An 8,563-nucleotide genomic window follows, 5' to 3' on the forward strand; every position below is an offset into this window, starting at 1 on the left:
CAACCTCAACACTGAAGTTCAATACGCCGCTTATAGCTCGATGAGACGCGTATAGAAGTAAAGTGTAGTAAATGTTTCTACTAACTTTTCAGAAAAAGTATGCGTATACTGGGCTCATCAGGCTATACAAAGCGTATAACCTGAAAAGGTTGTCAGACTCCGTACCCCCATACGAGTGTATTGCCCTATGAGCGGCTTATCGAGCTATTTTTTTAAAGCTTGTGATACGTACCAGAAGTTTCAAATGAAATATACACCATCTTCACAATCACAAAGTCATAATGGTTGTTTACAAATGTGGTAGGACGGCTGCACTAAGAACATCTTGGACTGAAGCTAATCTCGGACATCAATTTTACACTTGCCACAGTATGGTTTGTTTTTAAGCCATGTTTTTTTAACATTTTGAAATAGGGATGGCTATGGGTCGGGTTCGGGTCGGGTTCGGGTAAGTTTATGCAAGACATTTAATCGAATATTAATTATATATGTCGTTTTAAATATTATTATAAATAATAAGTTTTTAAAAAATGTTGTTTTTTATAATAAATCGACTAAGCATAAATAACAAAAGGAACAAACACTCAATCCGCCTTGGAACTGGTTTAGGGCAAAGATGCTTCAGTGGTTTGTTCTATACTATAAATAGAATAGTACCCTGTACTGTTCTATTAGCTCTCTTCATCACAAAGTCATTCTGTACGAACATTCATTGTGAGCTTACGCTGAGGGGGAGATTGTATGCATGCATGCTTTGTAATTGAAGATTGTAATAAATATAATCATTCGATTTCATGTTAAACATGTTTTGCTTAAAACAATTCTCTCTTTGATTGTGTTGAAAGTTTATTCACCTATTACGCTGCTATTGTTTCTTATTCATCTTCATTTTAGTTAAACAAACACAATCTTATCAAACTCAGATCCTAACAATTGGTATCAGAGCTAGGACAGTCAAACTTGATCTAACAATCATTTTGACGTAAAAGTTCAGCTCAAAATCGTTGATACTTTTAATTGTTCGTTTTGTTGTAAAACAGAGTAAGGTATAATCACGTACAAAGTTGATTATTCAGTGCCTGAAAAACAACCAGAATGATGTCACAATCACAGGATGTTAATAATAACATTGGTTCACTCTTCAAACCACCTATGTTGAAGAGATCTGAATACAACATCTGGGAGCAAAGGATGGGTCACATCCTAGCTCAACAGAATACTGGATGTTGGAAGTCAGTTATCTTTCGACCACATGTTCCAATGGTGCCGACTGCTGAGGATCTAAAGGTAAGGGTTCCTAAGAAAATAGAGAACTATACTGAACGGGATTTTCAGAAAATTGAACTAGATGCCAAGGCATTCAGCATAGCTGCATTCACACTACCAAATGAGATCTATGCTGGGCTGTTACACCGTAACAGTGCTAATGCAACACAAAATAGCAGGTTTCTTTGGTCACTTCCTGATAAATGGGACACAATTGCTTTTGTAACCAGGAATTCTGTTGGGTTCAAAGATCTGACCCTAACCCAGTTTTATGGTAGACTCCTGACCTATGAAAGGGAGTTGAACCAGAAAAAGAAGTTACAAGAGTCTGGAAAAGTTACAGATGACTATTCATTTGGCAGTACAGCTCTTTTGGGTCAGGAAGAATCTGGTAGTAGTAAGGATCAGGGTTATGATCGTTACATTAACATAACAGCTAGTATTGCTTTTAATGACTCTGATTCTTACTCATCCAATTATGCTTTTACAGCTAATGGAGAAAACCAGAATTCTGATAATCTGTGCTTGGAACTCAATGATCTCCAACATTTTGATCCAACTGATTTAGAGGAAATGGACATATTACACCAACTTGCACTACTGAGTGTTAGAACCAGCAAGTTTTATATAAGGACATTGCGACAATTCCCAGGGTTGCATGGGAATCTAAAAGTAGGGTTGGATAAATCAAAAATCAAATGCTACAAGTGCAACAGGTTAGGTCACTTTGCTAGAGAGTGTAGGAGTCAAAAAGTGGTCCAATTATCACACACCCTAGCCCTAGACCACAAAATAACCAAAACACAGTGCAATATTCCCAATATGCCCCTGCTACCCATGTAAACACTGCTCATTATGCAAATCCTGCAACCCCTGTTCCTGTGCAGTATGTCCAAGCCACTGTTCCTCAAATTCAGTATGTCCAAGCCCCTGCCCCTCAGGTTCAGGTGCAACCAGTTGCACCTCAACAAGCTGCACCAACAGTGGTTCAACCAGATTAGCAAAGCTTTTTCACCCAATGTCACACCCCGATTTCCACGTGTATCACCGGTGGGCCCGGTGGGGGATTACCGTGACGTAGTTGGCAACAATATAGTCAAACCACACAATTATATAAATGCACAGCGGTGGCTTAAAGATAAATATATACTTCAACCTCTGGTTGTAATATCAAATGTATTACAGAAGTCGAATGTATCCACAGCGGATCAAAATAATAAAATATTGTTCATTCAGATACGGCATCGAGTTTGCGAGACTATTCGTGATGCTTAGGAAGCTAATACCAGCCAATTTCATATAGTACCTGCACTTAATCTTTTTGGGGAAAAATACGTCAGTTTACACTGGTAAATACGTTCAACTGACACATTTGAAAATGTTTATTTAAAATTGATTTGAATGCACAAGGCACAAACTCTTTTATAACTTGGGAAAATTATTAAAATCTCGTGAACGTATTATATGTTCTTTTATGCGTTCAGTAGCCCGGATCGTGCCGGGTTAAAGATTAATAGACACACCACATTGCGTAAAACCGTAGTATAGAAACCAACGGCTACGTCTTTTAATTAAATGTCGACAATATATACCGGGTGTACGCCTACACCGGGATGTCGATGGTCGTGGCCATTTCGTAAAATGGTGCCTAGGATATCCGGGACAACGGTCATTAACCCCCCAAAGGCTTTTAAGAAACAAAACTGTTTAAATGAGCCGATCATAATATTTAATTAACCACCTAAGCGATGGAAGATATGATGCTCAATCAAGCGGTATTATTATACCGTATCCCAAGCCCGTATAGGGGAAATAAGTTAAAAGTATTTACCTTTGCAAGTATTATTCCTTAATTTGATTAAATCACCGATAGCTTTTACTGGGCTCCTAATCTGGAACGAAGGTTTTAATTAACCTCTTGGAATCCTAACGGGTCTTTATTTTGGCCGTAGCCTAGACCGGTTGGTTCCGGAATATAAATATGGTTTAATCGCGCGAAAAGGCGAAAACCGAGAATGGAATGTGATTCTGCCCCAAACAAGTTCAGAGACTTGTTTTATATGGGTTCAAGGTTCACACTCTGGATTTTGGGGTCAAAATAATATAGTTTGACCCGTATCGGCTAATTTATGAAAACTAGTTTCACAAGCCGAACCGTGCGCGCAATAGGCGAAACGGTTAACCATGAGAGTCTTACGCTTATTTCCTAAGTCAATAAGCCTTAAAGAGGTTGTGGTATCAGTAGGATACCTTCCGTGATGCCCGTAACGAGTTTGAGTCAATATTACGCCCCGTAGGGGCTTTTCGGTCATTTTAAAGACTTTTAAAGAGCTTTTCGAGTTCTACAGGAAATCTGAGTTTCCCGAACAGTTTATAAAGTCTAAAATACTTTATTTATTATTTAAAATCAGTAGCAACTAGAATCGGGTCAAAAGACCTTGTAGAACTCAAGTTTTGGCCGAAAAGGGCATATTCGGTATTTACCGAACCGTAGCCATAACCGCAGGTTATGAGCGAGGTAAAAATTATTAAAAATCTTTAAAATTCCAAAAATATTATTTTATAACAGTGGGTAAAAGTTTTGGTGACGAAATCTTGGTTTAGATGGGCGTTATGCTAATTGCGCCGTTTATTACAAAAGTTTACTTTAATTGCGCTATTTAGCATAACTCTCATTCTAGACCTCGGATTGACGTGAAACTTTAAGGACATGCTTATAATTTAGTAAGAAAGGTTATGGTCCGTTCACGTGTCCGAAATACTCGTTTTATTTTTAAAAGGCCGTTACGGTCAACTTTTAGGCGATTAACGGAAATGTGTAAAAGACTCGGACAATTCATGAACCGGCCACAGAGGATTATACCATCATGTAACCTGGTCCTAAGAGAGTCCACAGAGGATTATACCATCATGGAACCACTGTCTGATCCCTGGTCTGAAGAAGAAGAGAAGAAACAAGGTGAAAACGAAGAGAGAGTATCAGATGAAAAAGAACATGTCTGTGATTGTGCCATGATGGCTGCAGCTAAGGTATCACCTCAGGTTCTTAGGGTGGGGGGTATGGTTAATCACTCTAGGGTGATTGAGTGATTCTCTACCCAATAATATAAAGCCATGTCAACTCCCCCCTTCACTCCCCATTTTCTACTCAAACACTAGGTATGGTTAAACACCCACTCAAACACCCGATTTCTCTCTCCTCTCTCCTATTTGATTGGTTTTTCTCTCCTCTATCATCTCTCTCTCCTCCATCACTCTTCTCCATCATTCGGTGACTATTCACCAATTTTGCTCACCAATAACCCACTCACCGAAACCAATTATCACCGCGGTATGGTCACCGCTCGGTGACACCCACTCACCGCATCACTCCCCGAAACCATACTCCCCACCCTTAAAAACCTTTGTTCAGACAAATGCATCATAGCATTTGCTAACATCAAAGAGGTGAATGAAAACCTTAGGGATAGAGTGTTGAATGATGAAGTACAATTTGAAAAGTCTTTAAAAGAATTAAAAATCAAAATGTCTGAAAAAGAAAATGAAATTTGCAGCCTCAAACAAGAGCATAGCATAACCAAGGACCAACTTCAGACTATGATAGAAAAATATCAAGTCTGTAAAAAGGAGTTGGAAACCACCCAAATCACTTGTGAAAAATTGCTGGAATCCTGCAAAGGTTATGAGATTATGCTTGAAAAACAGCTTGAAAGCAATGTAAAATTTGGCATAGGGTTTAGAAAAAATGACCAAGTTGAAAACACTGCTGCAAATCAAGCTGGTTCTGCTGAAATCATACCCACCAGCTGTAACATCCCAAAACCCGAATGTTTATAATTGCCATATGTTCTTATATGACTTAGCACGAAATGTAATAATTAGGTTATTAAACCTAGTTAAATGCTTAGTTAAAACAACTAAGAATATGAAATTGGGCAAATTATGAATAAGTGACAATCATGAGGGGTTGATATGTAATAAATGGAAAGTTAAAATATAAAATAAAAATTAAAACCCTAATATCACACACCTGGGCGTGTGTGGCGATCAGAGCAGGAGAAGAAAAAGGGGAAAACCCCTAATTATCACAAATTCAGCAAATTAAAGCCCTAGATGTGATTCTGAGTCCATGCATGTCTCGATTTTCTGATCATCTATGCATTCTTGAACACAAGGTAAGTAGAATTTTGGCGTTTGATGACTTTGAACATGATGGGCGTTCATAAATCCATGAACTTTTGTGAAGTTAGTATGAATAAAGATTAGAAAACACCAATATAACATGATTGATGCTTGAATTTGACTAATTTAATAGTGAATATGAAAACCCACTTGAAAGTGTCATGATGAGAAGGATTATGTAGAAGTTCTATGTTAATTAGTTTAATGATCAAGTATGATAGTGTTCATGATAAGGATTGTTAGTTAGAAACAAATTAAAATGAAGGTTGCATAGAAAATTTATGAAATTTGGTGTTCATGATGGTGTTGATATGTAAGGGTTATATTATGTTATGATGCTTGTACATTATGCTTAATTAGTTGTATGCATGCCAAGTGTTTGTTAAAATGCTTGAATCATTAGCTAATGCACACATACATTCACACATGTGTAGTTTCAATGTGGTTCATGTTCTATGTAAGAATTTGTGAGAATTATTGTATCATATGGTCTCTAACATGTTTATGATGCTTAGCATAAATTGTGAACATGAATTGATGATGTAAAGTCAAGTTTTAGTTCATAATTCCAATGATTTACAAAGCTGATTGGAAGTAATTATTGTTGCGCACCTGTTTTGAAAAATTCGTATAAAATCAACCGTAGCTCGGTTTAAGGCATATGATATATGGTTGGAAAGCTATCAGAGCATATTACATTTTTCATGTGAACATATTGAGCTAATTCAGATCGTATAGAGGCGAAAATGGGTCGAGAACAGCTGCTGTACAGAAAGTGCAGCAGTGAAAAGAATGCGTATGGTGAACTCAACATGAATGATTGTCCATATACCCGTTGCCTAAACACTATATGTTGTTTTGGATGAATTATTAGGATTGTTAAGGTGTGATTAAAGTGTCTATATGAATGAAAATGGATCGTGCAAGTATTTTCTTAAATGGGTCGAACGGGTTGACCATATAGTCAATAATCTAGTAGAAAAGTATGTGGATTATTATCAATCTATTTGAATGGCATGTATAACCACGAGGTATAGTCTAATGATTAAAGGAATGAACTTGTTTCCATCAAGGTGTAGCAAGGCTTGGAAGACAACATGGAAAACAAGTGGAAATGGTGACGACTTTCTTACGGGCTAAGGTAAGTGATCTCGATTCACTTATTAGTATGTATATAGAATTTTGATATTTATGAATGTGGGGAAATCATGTATGGTTGTGTAATAAGAGAGAGAATTAAGATAAGTAATTCTTTTTGTTAGACGAAGGTAGTTACCTAAGATGAAGGTAAATTGGTGGGATTAAACGGGTCGAATAAATGTGCATAGGTAAAGAAGCAATATGTAATTCGTAAAGACTAAGGACCCGGGGTAAGGTTCTTAGTCAATTATGAAAGGAATTGTTTTACGGATGTTTGGGAACAAGTTCCAAATGCAACGGATGCGAAACGAGCAAGTTATGCAAATTTTAATATTAAAATGGGATGCTGAACTGGGCTTCACCGTAGCTTACGGTGCCCACCGTAAGCTACGGTGGGAGCTGGGGCCCTACTTCTGCCGTAAGGCAGTTTACAACTGCCGTAGGACTTTTGGGGGCCACCGTAAGCTACGGTAGCCACCGTAGCTTACGGTGGAGGTTTATTGCATATGTATAGTTTACGAATTTCTTTGTTTTTCCTTCGATTTCGAACCCCGTAAACCCATTCCAAGCCTCATTAAGCATACATAATGTTCCTCAACCCTACCAAATGGCTTGGTGAGCTACGGGTGAGCATGGATCTCATTCTTAAGATCCAAAACACATCCGAAAGATATTTTAAAAGTGTTTATGATGTGTGAGTAAGAACGGGGTATGTGAGCGAGTATGCGGGGTAATGAATTAAGTACGTGGGTATGCATGTATATATAGATTTCACTTCATTCCAAGGGCTTAAGCTTATAAGTAATCATAAATAGGAGTGAGTATGTATATGAGTTTGTTCGTACGTGTATTTTTATATGGAGGTTCGTAATTAGGATATGTCAGTAAGCCATAAGGAATTATGTATGTGATTTGTAAGAGCTAGTATGTATGTATGATTGTAATTAAGTATTTTATAAGTATGTATGTAAGTATGATGTGTGTGTGTAGTATGTGACTGACAGTGCACATACGGATGTGTGTAGGTACGATGTAGTATTAATTGTACATGAGGGAATGGGGCTTGTATATGTGTGTACATAGCCTTAATATGTTTGAGCACTAAGTTACTAATCATGTGCCTTGAGAATGAAATGATATTGCAGGTATGCTATGGTAGTCCATCGTGAAGTTTTGAGGAACTGGAATGCAAGATTGTACTCGGAAGGATAATCAAAAAGTCTGGCACACGTAGAAAGATTGCGGCGTGATCAATTAATTATGTATGGTAGATTATGAATGTAGATTATCAAATTTTAATGACGTGTATGTTGTGGTGAATGTAGGTTACACGGTCTATCGTCGGTATGAAGTATTGGAGGATTGAAGATCGAGTCAAGGGCACGAATTGTACGGGAAGAGTAGTCACATAGCTCAAACGCGTATATGTAATTGATGTGAAAATTCATAACGAACGATGTAAACCCTTTAATTAACTTTAAATATTTCTAGTAACGAACCCCAAGTATGATACATGACTAAGATAGAAAGAAATTTTTAAAGGCCCAAGTTTTTCGCTGCGTCATTTTAAGGTATTACGTTTTAGGGCGTTACACCAGCAAGGATGGCCAAGAAGTTAAAATAACTGATAAACTTGGTAACAAAATCACCTTGGAAAGATCTGTGGGGTCCTCAACTTTTGAGGAGATTGAGAAATACCAATTTAAACCCACATGGTCTGATGAGTGTGACATCCTTGAAAATTTCAAACCCATGGATTTCACCACTATAGATGGTGTCAAAGCTCCCAAGGCCAAGGTCATTCCTCTTAAGGACATCCTAACAGTAGTTCAAAACTCTATTGCAAAGGACTCTGAAAAGAAGAAGAAAAAAGAAAAGATTAAAAACCTGTGTTTGTGACTTTTGTGAAAAGAAAAATCACCTGACTAAAGATAGTTTTCACTTAAAAGCTTATGACCTTAACAAAACAAGTACC

General features: G+C 37.4%; 1 long non-coding RNA gene across 1 annotated transcript; it reads left to right on the forward strand.

The window, feature by feature from the left end:
* The first annotated feature begins 5,312 nt into the window (after positions 1–5,312).
* LOC118481935 lies at positions 5,313–8,082 on the forward strand. The gene is made up of 2 exons (XR_004866365.1): positions 5,313–5,441; positions 6,522–8,082. It is a non-coding gene; the product is annotated as an uncharacterized LOC118481935 (long non-coding RNA).
* Positions 8,083–8,563: the final 481 nt, after the last annotated feature.

This window comes from Helianthus annuus, chromosome 9, assembly GCF_002127325.2.
Source record: "Helianthus annuus cultivar XRQ/B chromosome 9, HanXRQr2.0-SUNRISE, whole genome shotgun sequence".
NCBI lineage: Eukaryota > Viridiplantae > Streptophyta > Magnoliopsida > Asterales > Asteraceae > Helianthus > Helianthus annuus.